Genomic DNA, 19,853 nt, shown 5'->3' on the forward strand with positions numbered 1-19,853 from the left:
ATTAATGAGAACCAAACACAAAGTATTAACCCTTCCCAGGGATCAATTTCTGCAGACTTCAAACAAGGATAAGCTGCAAGTATGCAAAATAGCTTTTGTACAGCAATACCATCCTTCTAGTCAAAAACACATGCAACATGCTAAGGGAATGTGGCCCTCAATCACCTCAGATGGGACTTGAAAGTGAATCCATTACAGGGTACAACACTTATGCTCAGTTACAGTATATCCAAAAAATTGAAAGATTTGCTGGTTCACAATGATATTTCTTATATCAGTGAAGTTCATTCCAATAACTTTTTACAGTGATAGCCTGGGTGCTATACTTGCACAGGATGTATGACATGTCGCTACATGAAGAGTGGATATTATCTTCTACAACCTCACTCAGGAAAACAAATATCTATCAAACATGTGTTAACATGTACCAGTACATTTGTAGTATACTGCATTCTCTGTCCTTCTGGTCTTCTCTATGTGGGGAAGACCACAAGGCAGTTTAAGGAACATATGGCCTTTACATAGGTCAGCCATTAGGCTGGCCTTACAAGGCAAGGAACAAGACCAACTGGTCGCCTGACATTTCAATGAATTTAAAAAATCCGTTGGCGACCATTCGCTACAAAATCTTGTGTACCTAAAGAGATTAGAGGGGGTATGTCACAGACATGGGATTTTGAGGCTGTGTTCCCGGGCTGGGTCTTGGACCTGTACTATTAAATTCAGATGCTCTCTGGAGGAGACTTGGTTTGATGAAGTTTCTACGCCTGAAAGAGTATATAACTGTAGATACTTATGAGTGCGTGTAGAAGGATGGCTGAAAGCTGGTGGCAGCACGGCAGCTACTTGGTGCAGCTGGGAAGCCGTAACGTGAATGGTAGTAGCACAGGAGCTACTTGGTGCGGCTGGAAAGCCGTAAGGTGAATGGTGGTAGCATGGGAGCTATTTGGTGCAGCTGGAAAGCCGTAAGATGAATGGTGGCAGTACGGACTGCTTGAAGCGGCTGGGAAGCCATTTGGAGAATGGTGGCGGTATGGACTGCTTGGAGCGGCTGGGAAGCCATTAGGAGAATGGTGGCAGTACGGACTGCTTGGAGTGGCTGGGAAGCCATTTGGAGAATGGTGGCAGTACGGACTGCTTGGAGCGGTTGGGAAGCCATTTGGAGAAGTATTTGCTGGATGGTAGCAAATACTCATGGAGCTCAGTGAAGAGGCTCACTTAGTCAGACTAAGGGACTTGTTGCACTGGCAATTTGTGAGTGCAACAGGGAACCCTTTTATAGGATCCACAGGACACTGATTGGCTGAGAAAGACGGAGAAACATCCTCATTGGTAGTAGTGGAGTCACATGGGCAAAACCAAGATGGCCGCGCCCATGGACTGGAGGGCAGCATTTCCAGCGTGTGAGTATTGGAGCCGGAGCAGTCAGCAGGAAGCAGCGTGGAAGTGAGAGGACAGCGGGACCGATCGGAGAGGCCAGCAGACCCTGCACCAGAGAGAGAGGACTCCGCTGCACATTGTGGGAGCTGGGAGACACCGCGGGTCAGCGCCCGCAAAGGTAAGTGATGGGGTCTGATCCTTGGGTCTCTGTTGTAGGCTGTGACAGGGTAATAGAGCAAATCGCTTGTTACAACTAGAAGCACAGAGCCGTAACTAGACTTTTTGGTGCCTTGTGCCAGAGAGAGCATTGGCGCACCCCCCCACCATTTTTTAAATAGGGACATGGCCTCATAGGGAAGGGCCAGGGAAGAGATAGGGGAGGCCAGGAGATGCTGGGGATAAAAGAAGAGGAAGCTACAAGTGAGAATGGTAATAAACAGGAAAATTGCCAGGCACAAACAGCTCCAACTGCCCTGCTGTGCCCTGTGTCATGCAACTGGTTGCACTACCCTAGTTACGGCCCTGTAGAAGAACAATGGATTTTTTCCCTCAAAACCATAAATCTTTATGAATTGAATGAGACTAACCATTTATGGTGCTTCATATAACAATATGCTTTTGTTGCTTGGGTTTTGGGCGAAGTATGGCTATGTTGTTTATACTTGTCTGCAACAGTTTGTTTGGTTTGGCAAACTGTAGTATTAATTTACAGAATATCTCTCTTACATTATATTACTGGACATATATATTGGCTTTCTTTAGGCATTTCATGATGTACAGTATATTGTATAGCTCTGATATACAGTATATAACATAATCTGGATTGAACATAGGTTAGCTGTTTACACTTACCTGTAATATTGTGTGTGCGTTGTCAAAACCGAAGCGCGAATATATAAAATATATCTTGATGATGCTACATAGTATTACATGTAATTATTGGTTGCTCTTATGCTGTGTACAGGTTAATCTGTGATGTCAATTTTACACTTTTTTAAATATATATATAGAATTAAAGAGAATTGTGTTCACTAGTAGCGCCAATCGGCAGCTTAGGTAGAATCACCTAGAGGGAAAGGTATCTGACTTCCCCAATCAATAACATAAATAATCAGAAAAGGTGTCCCACCCTAGCGCCAATAATTAACAAAATCAACGAGTACTTATCTTCGTGGAAAGCATTGCCTCTTTCTTTGGTCTTTAGTCTTTAAAATTCGGTATAGTACAATGACCCATAACATGTGAAAAGAAGGAAAATAGAATCTACTGTAGATTGTTTTAACACTATCAAAAAATATCATTCACATGTTTATATGATATTAAACTCAAGGCAAGTAACAAAACAACACGCCCTTAGGTGATATTCAACTTCTATGCAACAGATAGAGAATTTCTTTAAAAGACACATTTATTTCACATATAAATAAAAACATAAGTGGTTATTCCAATACAAGGAACCAGAACATGCCCTAGATGAAAAAATCGGGCTGGTCCAAAACATCAATCTGATACACCATCACAGGTAAAGTTGGCCTCCTACCAGAAACAGGTCAAATGGATACATATAATGACTATAAAGGTCCTTGACAAAGATCTTCATATTGATCGAAACACGTTGGTGGCAGAGGGACATCACAGGACCTACATTGAACCAGTGTGAGACGGATGAGGACTAATAACTGAGGCCATACCCGGGTTTACTTACATCTCCTCAGCCATTATATGCATCCATTTGACCTGTTTCTGGTAGGAGGCCAACTTTACCTGTGATGGTGTATCAGATTGATGTTTTGAACCAGCCCGATTTTTTCATCTAGGGCATGTTCTGGTTCCTTGTATTGGAATAACCACTTATGTTTTTATTTATATGTGGTAGGGTCTTGTCCACCGCATGCCCCAATGAACTTCCTGCTCAATTAGAGCAGGAAGTTCACTACTGACATCACGCATGATGTCAGTAGGGCAGCCCACAAATGGCAGGCATTCCTTCAGGAACGCCTCCGTTTGTCCAGCCACTCCCCCCTGCACGCCTACAAAATGGGGCGAACTGTCAATCACAATCAACAGCCGCCCCGTCTTGTAGTGAGTCCCGCAGCGAGTGAAAATTCATTCGCTACGGGGCTCACGCGTGCGCACTGCCCGGCCATCGACCCGCTTGTGAGCGCTATGCGCTCGCGAGCGGGTCTGAATCAGGCCCTAATTGCACTTGGTAATACAAATAAATATTGTGTGACCTGCGCTTCCAGTACCAGCCACTAGGGTCCAGCCCCAGGATCACCAAGCCTTAATAATGTGTATAAGCATTAGGAGGGGGGAAGGTCACCATGCACTGATACATAAATTACTTCTCTTGTATAGGAGAAAAAAAAAAAAAGAAGAAACACATACAAATGATATGTATTCACTAGTAACAATGTACAGCTAGATCTACTTGTGTTGGAAGTATAGCTCACCTTAAAGAGGTGAACCACGTGCACATAAAGGTATCTTTTTTAGGGTTTTCCCTCACTTCTAGGTTCCACTTAAAGTTGAAATGGAGCATCTCATAAAATTCCCATCAGTAGAGAAGGTAACCTCCAAAATAACCATAAAGTAAAAGGACCTCTCATCTTGACAACCAGTAGGAACAATTTATTACTGACAATTACAAATGTAACAAACAAAAATTAGGGTTCGCATACCCGGGTAAGCCACCTTCAGCTGTTATCCAGTGGTAATCCCCCTTTCAAAGTCCAATCAGGCAGCAATCCTTGCCACCATTCTGCATATATATATATATATATATATATATATCTATATCTATATAGTCAAATGGCTGGCACTCTACACGAATGCAAAATAAATTACTTGCCTTGGTACCTTCCTGGAAGTTCAATAGAACACCCACTTACATATGTAGAAAGGGAAAGGCGGCACTCACAGGTCTGATGAAATGAAAGAATCAAACTTGACAACTGTGTCTGCCTTGTTAAAAGTTTCAGTCTCACATGACTTTTATCAAGAACACTGTTCAGTCATGTGAGACTGAAACGTTGAACAAGGCAGACACAGTTGTCAAGTTTGATTCTTTCATTTCATCAGACCTGTGAGTGCCGTCTTTCCCTTTCTACATATATATATATATATATATATAAATATATATATATATATATATATATATATATATATATATATATTAGGGGTGAGCGGGTTCGGATTTCTGAAATCCGAGCCCCCCCGATCCGAGGCTGATCCGAATCAGGCTCGACTTTTCCCGCCTGACTCGGATCTGAAATCGAGGCAAAATGTCATCATACGCCTTCCGGGTCTCACGGGTTTTGGATCCTATATAAGGTACCCGCGTCGGCGCCATTTTCTCACTCGGCTGTGGACAGTGAAGAGGGAGGGTGGGAGTTAGGGCTGGCTGGGCTGTGTAGTGTAGTGTAGTGTAGTGCGGTGTAGTGTTGTGCTGTGCTGCTGTTGTCCATAGAGGCTGTGTCCACTACTTCAAAGTCCATAGGGGCTGGCTGGACTGTGTTGTGCAGTCAGTTGTCCATAGGGGCTGTGTCCACTAAAAAGTCCTGTGCAGTGTCCCAGTCCTAAAGGGGTGCTGTAGTGTTGTCCAGGGGGTGCTCTGTCCGTCAGGGGTGCTCCCCCAAGTGCAAAAAAAATAAATATTTTTTCTGTGTTTGTGAATTGTGTGCACTGTGTCCCATAAGTAAAAGGCCGGCTGGCTTGTCCGTTAAAGGGTGCTGTAACCCCCAAAGGGCACTCCAAACAAAATAAAAAAATATATTTTTTTGTGTTTGTGAATTGTGTGCGCAGTAGCCGTATGTGCATCAACAAAGTAGTGCCAAGCGTGCGCCTGTGTCCCATAAATAAAGGGCCGGCTGGATTGACCGCTAAAGGGTGCTGTAACCCCCAAAGGGCACTCCAAACAAAATAAAAAAAAAATTTCTGTGTTTCTGAATTGTGTGCACTGTGGCTGCACGTGCGTCAACAAAGGAGCAGCGCCAAGCGTGCGCCTGTGTCCCATAAGTAAAGGGCCGGCTGGCTCATTTCTTAAAGGGTGGTGTAACCCACAAAGTGCACTAGTCTCCAACAAAAATAAAAAATTATTTTCTGTGTTTGTGTGCGTCTTAGCCGCACGTATATATCAATATAACATAAATAGAGGACCAAACTTTTTCCGATAAAATAAAATAGGGAAAGATCAAGAACCACTTCCTCCTAGTGCTGTTGCTGCTGCTGGGAGTTGTTCATCATCCCAGAGAGGAAGTAGGAACACCACTACTTTTACTAAACAATTGACCCTCCAACAGTCCTTAGCGAGGAGGATGAAGTACGACAGCAGTCATCCTGAAGCAAAACGTATAACTGAGGCCTTGACTGCTATGTTGGTGTTCGACGTGCGTCCGGTATCCGCCATTTGTGCAGTGGGATTTAGACAATTAATGGAGGTAGTGTGTCCCTGGTTCCAAATCCCGTCTAGATTCCACTTCACTAGGCAGGCGATACCGAGACTGTACAGAAACGTCAGAAAAAGTGTCCTCAGTGTCCTGAAAAATGCGGTTGTACCCAATGTCCACTTAACCACGGACATGTGGACAAGTGGAACAGGGAAGACTAAGGACTATATGACTGTGACAGCCCACTGGGTAAATGTATCACCTTACGGAGCAACAACAGCAGCGTCACCAGTAGCAGCATCTCAGAAATGCCAGCTCGTTCCAAGGCAGGCTATGCTGTGTATCACCGGTTTCGGTAAGAGGCACACCGCCAACAACCTCTTAGAGAAACTGAGGGAAATCATCGCCCAGTGGCTTACCCCACTTAGACTCTCCTGGGGATTTGTGATATCTGACAACGCCACCAATATTGTGCGGGCATTACATCTGGGCAAATTGCAGCACGTCCCATGTTTTGCTCACACAATAAACTTGGTGGTACAGAATTTTCTGTAAAGCGACAGGGGCGTGCAGGAGACGCTTTGGGTGGCCCAAAAAATTTCTAGCCACTTTTGCCATTCAGCGACTGCGTGCGCCTGTGTCATAAGTAAAGGGCCGTCTGGCTTGTCCGTTAAAGGGTGCTGTAACCCCCAAAGTGCACTGCAAACAAAATAAAAAATTCTTTTTTTTTCTGTCTTTGTGAATTGTGTGGGCTGTAGCTGCACCTGCATCCTCAAAGCAGCAGCGACATGCGTGCGTCTGTCTGTTAAAGGATTACATCGGTGACAGCATCCAAGTAGGCATGTCAGACAGTCCGTACCTGTACTGGCAGGAAAAAGAGGCAATTTGGAGGCCCCTGTACAAACTGGCTTTATTTTACCTGAGTTGCCCCCCTCCAGTGTGTACTCCGAAAGAGTGTTTAGTGCAGCCAGGAACCTTGTCAGCGAAAGGCGTAGGAGGTTGCTTCCACAAAATGTGGAGAAGATGATGTTCATAAAAATGAATTATCAACTCTTCCAGGGAGACCAGCATCCAGAACGTACAGAGGGACCTGTGGTGGTGGATTCCAGCGGGGACGAATTAATACTCTGTGAGGATGAGGATGTACACAACACTGAAGAGGGTGAGGAATCGGTGGATGAGGACGACATCTTGCCTCCGTAGAGCCAGTTTGTGCAGGGACAGATTAATTGCCAGCTTGTTTTGTGGGGGCCCAAACAAACCAATCATTTCAGCCACAGTCGTGTGGCAGACCCTGGCGCTGAAATGATTGCTTTGTTAAAGTGTGCATGTCCTGTTTATACAACATAAGGGTGGGTGGGAGGGCCCAAGGACAATTCCACTCTTGCACCTCTTTTTTTTCTTTGCATTATGTACTGTTTGGGGCCTAGTTTTTCAAACTGCCATCCTGTCTGCCACTGCAGTGTCACTCCTAGATGGGCCACGTGTTTGTGCCGGCCACTCGTGTCGCTTAGCATAGTCATCCAGCTACCTCGGTGCAACCTTTTGGACATAAAAACACTATTGTGAGGTGTTCAGAATAGACTGGAAATGAGTGGAAATGAAGGTTATTGAGGTTTATAATAGCATAGGAGCAGAAAAACCCACAAATTCTGTGATTTTAGCTGTTTTTATGCTTTTTAAAAAAAAAATACAGATCCAAAACACAAAACCCAGAACCCAAAACACCGAAGGGTGGTTTTGGCAAAACCAATCCAGATCCAAAACACTAAGAAAGATCCAGATCCAAAACCGAAACACGAAAAGTGGCCGGTGCACACCCCTAATATATATATATATATTTTGTGATAGGATCACTGGTAAAGTGGTCTGTGACAGGGACATTTATCCCAGATTCCTCTGTTGTGTGTTTTAAATCCCCAGGAGAAAGTCTGCAGTGTAGCAGGCTTGAGTTTTGGCTTTTTGAAAAGCCGGTTTGGGACCTGGGGGTTGTGGGTGAGAGGAGAGGGAGGGCTCCACCCACGGCCACTCCAGGTTTTGGTTCTCTTAGCCTGGTAATAGGCTTGTTAGGGTTTCCACCTGAAAGTGGCCAATATAAGCCTAGTGTGTTTAGGGCTGAGTGTCTCACCTGGGAGAACAGGCAGGGAGTTTGCTCAGAGACACTTGAAAACCTAACTGTGAGTGTTGTGCTGTGCCTTTGTTGCTGGTGAGGGCATTAGGCCCTGCCAGGTTCTGGTAGTGAGGGAACCACCTGTAAAGTTAGAGCCCGGCCAGGGCTAGGTTTTATGTTTATGGTTTCTTTTGTTATTTCTGACATTGTACAATAAAGACTGGCGCCGACCAGCTTGTACTCGCATCCAGACTGGTGTGCTGCTTCCCTGCTGCTGTGTGTGTATGTAAGGAAGGAGTCCCCTACCCAGGAGAGGGACCTCCTAATCTCACTGTGTCACAATATGGTGGAGAATGCGGGCACCCACACACACTGAAGTTGCAGCGAGAGGAAAACTTTCCGTTTAAAAATTAAAGGGACAGACACCCAATTTGTGAGTGTGGAAATAACGCTGTGTCCTTGGAGTCCCATAGAGGAGGCGTCAGCCCATGCTCAGAGAGGCAAGGTTCAGCTTCCAACCTACACCCCAGGACAAAATGGAGGACATTATTAAAGCCTTGCTCCAAGCTACAGCAGCTCAGCAGGAATCTACCAGAGCTCAGCAGGAATCTACCAGGGCTCTGCAGGAATCCACCAGGGTGCAACTGTCGGCCTTGGAGACAGCCCAGGGGCAACAACAGGTTGCCATCGAGGAAACCCGCCGGGCCTTAGCGGAAAACAGCCAGGCCATAAAAGAGGTGGTACAGCACCTGATCGCCCGGCCCAGAGATGTTAATATGGGTCCTCCCACCACCACTCACTCCGTACGAGCCAGTCACTTCCTCCAAAAGATGACTTCGGGCGATGATGTGGAGGCCTATCTCGCTGCATTTGAAAGAACGGCCGAAAGGGAGAGTTGGCCCCAGGAGCAGTGGGCAAGTCTTTTTTGTCTGGGGAGCCACAAAAGGCCTATTTCGACTTATGCCTGTCTGATGCCAAGGACTATAAAAAACTAAAACAGGAGATCCTAACTCACTTGGGAGTCACCACCTTTGTTCGTGCCCAACGGGTCCACCGCTGGGAGTTCCATATGGACAAGCCTCCACGTTCACAGATGCATGACCTCGTCCATCTGTCCTCAAAATGGCTACAGCCCGAGACGCTGACGGGACCACAGATCGTGGAAAGGGTCATGATGGACCGGTACCTGCGATCGTTACCTGCGACTCTGCGCAAGTGGGTGAGCCATGCAGACCCTAAGTCCGTGGACCAGTTGGACGAGCTGGTGGAGAGGTACATGGCGGCTGAGGAGCTGATGAGTATGCCCCACCGAGCCCCGATGGCGCACCAGCGAGCTCCCACAGACACTGGTAAGACTGTTCCAGGGGAGAAGGGTGCTGGGCGGTGGAATGTACCCAAGACTGAGGGTGTAGAACCTGGAGACAGGCTTGCCAGGCCAGGAAGGTTCTTGCCCCGTAAACGAATAGACATTAATATGACTCAGTGTTTCCGATGTGGTGACTTCGGCCATATTGCCACTAATTGTTCACTTACAACTGAACCTATGCAATGTGATACTGCTCATGTCTACCGCAGGGGGTCTTTCTTTCCACAGACAGCCTGTACGGCTGACCGGCAGGCTAAGACTGATAAGCACATGTGTGTACTCACTGTAGATGGCAACCGAGTAGAGGCACTGTTAGACTCTGGTAGCTTGGTGACACTTCTAAAAGCTGAGCTGGTGAACCCCTTGAGGCGTAAGGGGAAAACTGTTGGTGTGACCTGCATACATGGGAATACTCGATATTTTGTTACTGCCGAGGTGAACATCGAGACACCATGTGGTTCTGCTATAGTTTCTGTGGGTTTGGTGCATGGTCTGATGTACGATGCAATATTGGGGAGAGACTTTGCTCACTTCTGGAAGTTGTGGGAAAGCCGTTTTGTACCAGAAGTGAACAACCCCGATCCATTTGAGAAGGTTATCGATGTAGTGGAGGAGGGAGTTTCTTCTGAGTCAGAGTTATTCCCTTTTTCTACTTTGATTGGTGAACTAAAGAATGCGGAGCGTGACGGTGGCTCGCCAACTGATGTGCCTCCCATTGAGGTGGGAAGTGTTGTTGGACCAGTTGATCGTATGCCTGATTTAGAGGTCAGAAGAGAGGTCTTTGCCGTGGAGCAGTTGAATGACCCTACTTTGGTAAATCCAGGGCCCTTAGTTCCCGAAGTGACAGTGGCAAAAACCCTGTCGGCAATTCAACAACAAGAGGTCAAGGAGTTTCTGATCAGAAAGAGGGTGCTGTTCTCTGACGTACCTGGGAAAACCTCGATCATTAAACATGACATCATCACTGACCCAGGGGTTAAAGTTAATCTAAAGCCCTATAGGTTACCAGAAGCACAAAGAGAGTCCGTGTCGAAAGAAATTAAAAATATGCTAGAGTTAGGGGTTATTGAACAATCACATAGTGAATGGTCAAGTCCCATTGTGTTGATTCCAAAGCCCGACGGGAGTGTGCGTTTCTGCAATGACTTCCGAAAGTTGAACAATGTTTCAAAATTCGATGCCTACCTGATGCCAAGAGTGGATGAACTGATTGAGAGACTAGGGACGGCAAGGTATTTAACCACTCTTGACCTAACCAAAGGGTATTGGCAAGTACCGTTAACCGAGAGCGCCAAACAAAAGACAGCTTTTTCAGCGCCAGAGGGCTTGTTTCAGTACAAGATGTTGCCCTTCGGGCTACATGGGGCACCTGCTACCTTCCAAAGAATGATGGACAGGATTCTAAGGCCCCATAGACGGTATGCGGCTGCTTATCTGGATGACGTGGTCATTCATAGTCCTGATTGGCAGTCTCACTTACCCAGGGTGCAAGCACTGTTGGACTCCATCTATAAGGCAGGTTTGACAGCCAACCCAAAAAAGTGTTGTCTAGGCATGGAGGAAGTAAAATATCTGGGATACACCATTGGCAGAGGCCTGATAAAGCCTCAGCTCAATAAGGTTGATGCCATACAAAACTGGCCACGGCCTCTGAATAAGAAGCAGGTGAGAGCCTTCTTGGGAATTACGGGGTACTACAGGAGGTTTATACCCAACTTTGCCACCATGGCAGTCCCGATGACTGACCTGACCAAAGGCAAACAAAAAGTCATGATAGAATGGAGTCCTGAGGCAGAGAAAGCTTTTCAGGAGTTGAAAGTAGCGTTGTGTTCCCAACCAGTCCTGATGACTCCTAATTTTGACAGGGAATTCATAGTACAAACTGATGCATCAGAAGTTGGTATAGGAGCGGTCCTGTCCCAGAACAAGGAGGGTGAGGAACACCCTATTTTCCATCTAAGCAGAAAGTTGAATGTACATGAGAGAAACTATGCCACAGTGGAGAAGGAGGCGTTGGCCATAAAGTGGGCATTAGAGGCTCTCAGGTACTACTTGGTTGGAAGAAAGTTCAAATTGATCACTGACCATGCCCCTTTGAAGTGGATGTCCGAAAATAAGGACAGTAATTCGAGAATTACGAGATGGTTCTTGGCGTTACAAACTTTTACATTTTCAGTGGAACACAGGCCAGGAAGCCAGCTGGCCAATGCTGACGCATTGTCATGCGTTCATTGTTTGGGGGCTTCAGTTGTTCCGCCCCATAGGTCGAAACAAAGGGGGGGGGGATATGTGATAGGATCACTGGTAAAGTGGTCTGTGACAGGGACATTTATCCCAGATTCCTGTCTTATGTGTTTTAAATCCCCAGGAGAAAGTCTGCAGTGTAGCAGGCTTGAGTTTCGGCTTTTTGAAAAGCCGGTTTGGGACCTGGGGGTTGTGGGTGAGAGGAGATGGAGGGCTCCACCCATGGCCACTCTAGGTTTTGGTTCTCTTAGCCTGGTAACAGGCTTGTTAGGGTTCCCACCTGAGAGTGGCCAATATAAGCCTAGTGTGTTTAGGGCTGAGTGTCTCACCTGGGAGAGCAGGCAGGGAGTTTGCTCAGAGACACTTGAAAACCTAACTGTGAGTGTTGTGCTGTGCCTTTGTTGCTGGTGAAGGCATTAGGCCCTGCCAGGTTCTGGTAGTGAGGGAACCACCTGTAAAGTTAGAGCCCGGCCAGGGCTAGGTTTTATGTTTATGGTTTCTTTTGTTATTTCTGACATTGTACAATAAAGACTGGCGCCGACCAGCTTGTACTTGAATCCAGTCTGGCGTACTGTTTCCCAGCTGCTGTGTGTGTAAGGAAGGAGTCCTCTACCCAGGAGAGGAACCCCTAATCTGACTGTGTCACAATATATATATATATATATTTGAATTTGTGTGTAGGGACAGCGCACAAATATAGTGATTCCCCCAAGTGGGATGTAAAAGGGTAATGCAAATGTGTTGTAGTCAATAAATTATTTAAAAGTCACTGGTCCTTCATTAAAAGGCGGCAGCAGTCTTCTTAGTGTTCCGTTTTGGCCAGCGGATAAGGTGATTTCTGAAAAGGGGGTTAAAGAGACATGCGCCTGATAGTGTAGTAAATTAAATAAGGTGATAACTGGTTCCCAAAATTAGTGTGCGTACCAAAGAAAAGAACTTTAAAGCTTATCTGGTTTCCAATGGTATGGTTCATATAGGGACGAGTAAATGGGATGTCATCTACTGGAACACCTTTGAAGAAGGCTCGTTCAAGCCAGGGAAAGAGAAGGTGGTATAGTGTAGTTTGTTTTTACAGAAGTAACAAGACAGGACTACAATTAACTGCGTACCCTATATTGTAGTAAATCAAGCATGTAGTAAGTATAACCAAGGTATCTCCCAGTATTCCTTTTTCTCCTCAATATTCCTTGGAGGAGTAGAAAGTGCGCACAAGCTGCACACAGGGATCTCTGATCAGTGAGCTGCTAGGTTGTGTGGCCCTTGAGCCCTCCTTCGTTATAGACAGTATCGTATCTGTTTGGATTTGTGAGGAATTTAGGCCACCTTCAACCTTCCTGTCAAATCCAGTGATGTCCCCTAAGAAAACAAATCATTGGCTGTTTCCTTCTGAAACAGGGTAGTTCTTCGTCTGTGGCCAGGATTGGCCATAAGGCCTTAATGGCATGTTGGATAACTGGGCTTGAAGTTGTATACTGTTTTTTCCAGGTAGGTGTTCTATTCACAAATTGTTACTATTGATACAGTTTCCATTATGACGATGAAGCCCGTTAACCAGGAAAGCCAGATGCACCACACGTCATAGATGGGGGACACGTTCTGCAATGCGCAGATGCGCGCGACCCCACGAGCAGCGTTCACACACTCGGGTGATCTACATAAAGGTAAGATGTTTTGTTTTTATCTCTGAATGTAACCTTGATAAAAGGGCGTTAAGCCCTGAAACGTTGGTTTTTAAACATGCATAGTTTAATATGCCTTCAGTGCCGCCTACACATTCTGCAATACTATATATATTAGAGATGAGCGGGTTCAGATCTCAGAGATCTGAACCCACTCGAACTTAGGGGATCTGAGTCAGATCCGAGTGGGCTTGGGTTTTCCCGCCTGACTGGGATCTGAAAACGAGGCAAAACATCATAATCATCCCGCTGTCGGATTCTACCGGGTTTTGGATGCTATAAAGGTCCCGCGATTGCCACCATTTTTTATTCCGGCTGTGGAGAGTGAAGAGGGAGGGAGCTGGGAGCTGTGCTGCGCTGCTGTGTGGCTGCTGTTGTGCATTGTGACTTGTGACTACTGCTAGGTTGTGCTGGGAGCTGTGCTGCATAATTGAGGTTGTCCTGTCCATAGGGGCTGGCTGTTATCCATAGGGGCTGACTGGCTGGCTATAGCGGGCTGTAGTCCTGTCCATAGGGGCTGGCTGTTTTGTGGTTGTCCTGTCCATAGGGGCTGGCTGGCTGTTATCCATAGGGGCTGGCTGCTGCTGGTTGTTGTCCTGTCGATAGGGGCTGGCTGTTGTCCATAGGGGCTGGATGGCTGTTGTCCTGTCCATAGGGGCTGGCTGGCTGTTCTGCTGTTTTGTCTTAGGGGTGCTCTGTTCATCAGGGGTGCTCTTCTTCACCCCCAGTGTAAAAAAAATAAAAACAACTTTTTGTGTGTGCGTGTTAGCCACACCACAAGTGAAAAAATAGAAACTATTTTTTGTGTGTGTGGTTGGTTGTGTGCGTTAGCCGCAACTTAGCTGCTCTATGATAGCTTGGTGACACTGCTGTGAGACCGCAGTGAGAATGGAGGACAGTCACATGACAGAAGAGCAGGATCCACATACCAGTCTTGTAGCTGCCTGCAGTAGTCATAATGATGCAAGGCCGTCAACATCATCTAAGCTGGCCAATGTACCAGGGCTTAAGTCAGGCCAAAAAGTCAGGCTAATAAAATCAACTTTTACCCTGTTAAAGAAAAAAAATCTAAAGCTAAGTCAGCTTCACAGAAGCAAAAAATTGGCAATATGCCATTCACTACATGAAGTGGCAAGGATAAGGCCTTGATCTCTATTTATGACTGGTGGTTCTAGTTGTGATGATTTAAGCCCTTCTGCTTGTAGAAGAGGTACAAAAAAATTAAATTGTCTCTGAAAAGTCACAGATCCCAGAGGAGAGTCCAAGTAGTTCTGCATCCAGTTTCAAAAGCATGTCTGCCTCCTCTCCTATCTGTGATTCCTCAGAAGGATCCTTGAGTGCTACGTCTGTTGCTGCTGCTGGGGGTGGATCTTCATTGCAGAAAGGGACCAAAAAGTCTACAACTAATAATAATTAAAAAGAAAACAATTGACTATTAAACAGTCATTTGCTAGAGGAAGTATATAACAGCTGTCACCCAGTTTCATAGCGGATCACTGACGCCATGACGGCTGTACTAGTATTAGATGGTGAAATAATAGAAAATGAGAATGATAGTGTGAAGCAAGTGCAACAGTTGTGAAGGCATCTGTTCCATTTGTAAAGCCAAAGTTAGCAGAGGAATGGAAGTTAAACCATCTAGGCACCTCCTCCCTGTTACATCATTTGCAGCGAGTTCATGCAATTTGTTTAACAAAATTATAATCATTTGTAAATTAATAACAAGCAGTCCAGTATCAGCTACCAGCAGTTTGGACCAGCACATGCAATCTCCACCACCAACACCGTCATCATCAACCTCCTCCCAGTAAATAATTGAAGGTAGTCCTTCCAAAAAATGTATTGTGGGGGCCCAAATAAACCAAGGAGTTCAGCCACGAAAGAGTCAGTCCTAGTCGCTAAAGTGCTTGGTTTGTTAAACCGTGCATATCCTTTTTTAATATCCCACATAAGAGTGGGTGGGAGGGACAATTCCATCCTGCACCTCTTTTCTTTACATTTTGCACAATTTGGGGCATTGCTGACTGACATTATTATAGTTTATTAAACTGCCAACCTGTCTGCCACTGCTGTGTGACAATGTTTCATAGATGTCCTATATTTTTTTTACCTGCTTTGCGTTTGTGCCGCTGCTCTGTCACTTACTATAGTCAGCCAGCTCGCTGCAGCCTTTGGCCTATATTGGTGAAAAATAATGAAATCCATATTGTGAGCTGTGGAGGTGTTTAAAAATGCCTAGAAATGCATGAAAATTATTGTTATTAAGGTTAATAATACTGTAGGAACAAAAACAGGTCCAAATTACGTGGTTTTAGCTGTTTATATCATTTTTTTGGAAAAAATACAAATCTAAAACCAAAACCAAACACAAAAAACAAAACACCAAGGAAAAAAATCCAAAACCAGATTCAGATCCAAAACACGGGCGTCGGCGCGTGCATTTCTCTCTCTCTCTCTCTCTCTCTCACATAACCTTACGGTTTCACATGTCATATTAAGGCTTCTTAAACATGATCTGAAATTTCTCAAAACCTATTGTATTTCTGCCACACAAAATTCGAAAAGCAATAAAATTACAATCATTTAGGCTGATGCCTTAATGGACGTGTTCCTTGCGTAATACAGATGGGTGTGGATCATTAGGTCTACATTGTCTAGATAGACAATGTTTAGGTAGACAATGGAAGATAGACAGGCAATACATAGACAGGGACTGAAGGTTGACAGAGTCTGAAGGGTGACACACTAAAGGTCGACTAGTAACAAGGTTGACAGGTACTGAAGGTCGACAGACAATAGGTCGATAGGTACTGAAGGTCGACAGGCAATAGTTCGACAGGGACTGAATGTCGACAGGCAATAGGTCGACAGGGACTGAGGGTCGACAAGCAATAGGTCGACAGGGACTGAAGGTCGATAGACAATAGGAAGACAGGGACTGAAGGTCGACAGTCATTAGGTCGACAGGGACTGAAGGTCGACAGGCAATAGGTCAACGTGTACTGAAGGTCGACAGGGTATTTAGGTCGACACTCATATAGTCGACTTGCAGTTGATTGACACAGTTTTTTAGGGTTAGGCACTTACCCTGACCGTTAGGGTTAGGCACTTTACTCCGACCGTTAGGGTTAGGCACTTACTCCGACCGTTAGGGTTAGGCACTGGGAGAGAGGGTTAGGACTAAGCACCAAGAGGAGGGTTATGGTTAGGATTAGGGTAAAGATTAGGGGAAAAAAACATGTCATCCATTTGCATGTCGACCATATGAGTGTTGACCGAATGACCCTGTCGCCTTTCAGTACATGTCAACCTTATTACTAGTCGACCTTTAGTGTCAACCTTCAAACCCTGTTGACCTTCATTTCCTGACAAACAAAAAACGTTCCTGTCAACCTACTGCCAGTCAACCTATTGCATGTCGACCTTCAGTCCCTGTTGACCTAATGTCTGTCGATCTTCAGTCCCTGTCGACCTAGTACCTGTCGACCTAATGCCTGTTGACCTTCAGTCCCTGTTGACTTTGTTACTAGTCGACCTTTAGTGTGTCGACCTTCACTCCCTGTCTATCTATTGCCTGTCTATCTTCCATTGACTACCTAAACATTGTCTATCTAGACAATGTAGACCTAATGACCAGATACCATTTGACCCATGGTATGCCATGACACCATGTGGTTAACTGCAGTTTCAGCCCTCTCACAGAGTGAGATTGCTGTCACTCACAAAATTGTGGAGCTTCTAATTCACAGTATTGTGTGCTCATTGGAATACACAGATGCAGTCTATGCAACTGAGGTCTGAGGAGTTATGTGGCACACACATCTCATTCAGTGCCCACAATCTTCCCATTCAGTCACCACAATAATCTCACTGGGTTCCCAACATCCTTCTCACTCAATACATCTCATTCATTATACACATTCAGCTCCCTAATTTCTAAAACTAAAATACTCTTTCTATGCATGTACAGTATCTTCACCTCCATGCTGCTATAACTTCAATAATCCCTACAGCTGTGTGTTCTCCCAACTGTGTTGGTCTGCATGCACTCATCCACACCAATATGTATTTGCCCATGTGCACTGTCCTGTTTTCATGCATCCATGCCAGTGTGTTTCCTTCCATCCGCACCACTGCCTTGCCCCCAGCCTCGTCACTCTGTTTTCCCGTAATCTCTGCCACTCTTTCTTCCTCAATCTGCACCACTCTGTCCTCCCAACTGTGCCACTATGTCTTTCCCCTCTCACACGCACCACTCTGTGTTCCCATCCATTCGCACCAATGTGTCTTCCCCAATCCCTACTGTTTTGTATTCTCCCATTGTGCTAGTCTGTATTCCTCATCCACACCAATCTGTCTTCACCCATCTGCGCTGCTGTCTTCCTGCATCCATGCCACTCTGTACCCCCCATTCATGTTACTCTGCTCCCCAAAACCATGCCACTCTGTCTCCCCCCCATGTACACCACTGTTTTCCACCCATCTGTATTGTTTAATCTTCCCCTCTCGACGCCTTTCTGTCTGCCCCATCCACACAACTCTGTCTTCTCCCCCTATTCACTCTTATCCCATCTGCGCAGCTCTATGTTCTGCTCAGGCCTCAGTTGCAGAGACTGCATGTGTGTATTCCAATGAGCACACAATTCTCTGAATTAGCAGCTCCACCATTTTGTGAGTGACAGCAATATCATTCAGTGAGAGTGCTAATTCTGCAGTCAACCACATGGTGTCATGGCATACCATATCTGTTTTATGGAAGGAACACGTCCATTAAGGCATCAGCCTTAATGATTGTAATTTCATTGCTTTTGAAGTTTGAGTGGCAGAAATTCAATAGGTTTTGAGAAATTTCAGTTCATGTCTAAGAAGCCTTAATGGGACATGTGAAAACATATGTTTCTTTTCTGTATGGAATATCATTGTTTTTTTCAATGTATTAACTATCAGGGTTTGGAGGAGCAAACCGGGCCACCAGCATGGGAGAAGGGTAACAAAATGGTACATTAGCGCGGGTGTAGGAAAGCCGGCACACAGGAGGTGTTTTGGAGATGCACAGGGAGAGATGGCTGCAGAGGTGGGCTGCAGAAGTGCAGGGCAGTGGCAGCAGCGGGGTGCAGACCAGTGCACAGGGGCAACAGCGGACGACAGAGATGCTCACTGGCGCTGGGCATGCATCTGAAAAGATAAGACACAGATTAATGGATGAATCAGTGAGATCCATCTATGCATCTGCTTTAAAATTTGAATTTGTGTAAAATAAAAAAGGAACATGCCCCCCCCCCCCAAAAAAAAAATATACAACCAGCCCTGGGCTTTTTACCACCAGTGCTGCTTGTGAAAATATGGAGGACAAACGACGTAGGGGTTACCCGTATTAAGCACAACCAGCACTAGGCTATCAGAACCAGTCCTGGTTGCCAAAATATGGGGGGCAAACGATGTAACGGTCCCCCGTATTCAGCGCAACCAGCACTGGGCTCTGAGACGGTCTTGGTTCTGGAAATGTAGGGGTAAAAAATGTCTAGGGTCCTCATGTATTTTCCAGAACCAACACCGTACTTTTTCTAGCGGGGAGCTAATGCCACATCCAGGGGAGCCCTTTCACGGGGCCCCCCAGCAGAAGCATTAACCCTGACTGCTAGTCAGCTCAGGCCAGGGATTAATAATATTTCAATTGATATGGAAAGTGTTATGTGCATATAAACACCACCTTCACAGGTGTATAAAAGTGCAATAGTGCATAACACTAGTCAAAACACAAAAGTGCATTCACAGCAAGAAAGTGCACCGTGCTTATGTAAAAAAATCTCCAAAAAATGTACATTAAACCCAATAAATCCCCCTAACTATAATAAAATGCATGTGCTCGTACCAATGGACTCTTGGCCTTGTCCTGATGTCCACACTGTCACTCATATAGGCTTTTATAGTAAAAGGGGGAACATAGGTACCAATGAGTAGTATAAAAAAAAAAATCACATTTAATGAAATAGCATCTAAAACGTACATCTAAGAACAAAACATCGAGCTTAGCTGGTTCAGGTCACCAAATGCAGGGTATGGACCACTCTCACACCAGAATCTCCTCAACGTGTTTAGTCAATTTGCCAAATGGCTGGACTTCTACAGGAGGATATCTACATGTCACCCAGAGTCCCCTTATATACCTGTATTAATGAGGTTGATTATTACAATTAGAAACAATGGCTGCCATAGCGCTAAACTGCGCATGTACCATTTTGTCTTGTAAGATTTTCATTGCATTGTTTTACTTTATCATTATTGTATACATACACTGTATGTGTGTATATATACTGTTTAAATTGCATGTATAATATATATCATTAAATGGATTTGATATGGAGCACCTGAAAGTGCTGAGTGCCTTGTGCAAATAATTAATTAAGTAATTGAGGGTATATTTCAGCCACTCTAACAATGCAAGCTGCAGTGTATATGTGCAATAAACAGTGCAAGTTTCATAAAACACAAATATTAAAGAATTAATACTAATAGCAATATAAATGTTCTGGTGCATTTAAAGTGTCATTGGTGCATATGTGCATATATAAAAATCTCAATGATGTGCTGATATTACTAAAAAAGGGTATACAATTTATTTCAAGATTACAACAGTAACTGTACAATAAAGGTTTGCACAGAAAGCATGAACTTGGACAACATCA

General features: G+C 45.1%; 1 protein-coding gene across 3 annotated transcripts in view; it reads right to left on the reverse strand.

Annotated features, from left to right (window-relative positions):
* Positions 1–19,853, reverse strand: part of LOC148510710 (N-acetylneuraminylgalactosylglucosyl-glucoside beta-1,4-N- acetylgalactosaminyltransferase 2-like) — a 317,743-nt gene that overhangs the window by 253,043 nt on the left and 44,847 nt on the right. The window lies entirely within an intron of this gene.

Source organism: Taudactylus pleione, unplaced genomic scaffold (genome assembly GCF_031769625.1).
Source record: "Taudactylus pleione unplaced genomic scaffold, aTauple2 ptg000313l, whole genome shotgun sequence".
In the NCBI taxonomy this organism is placed as follows: Eukaryota; Metazoa; Chordata; class Amphibia; order Anura; family Myobatrachidae; genus Taudactylus; species Taudactylus pleione.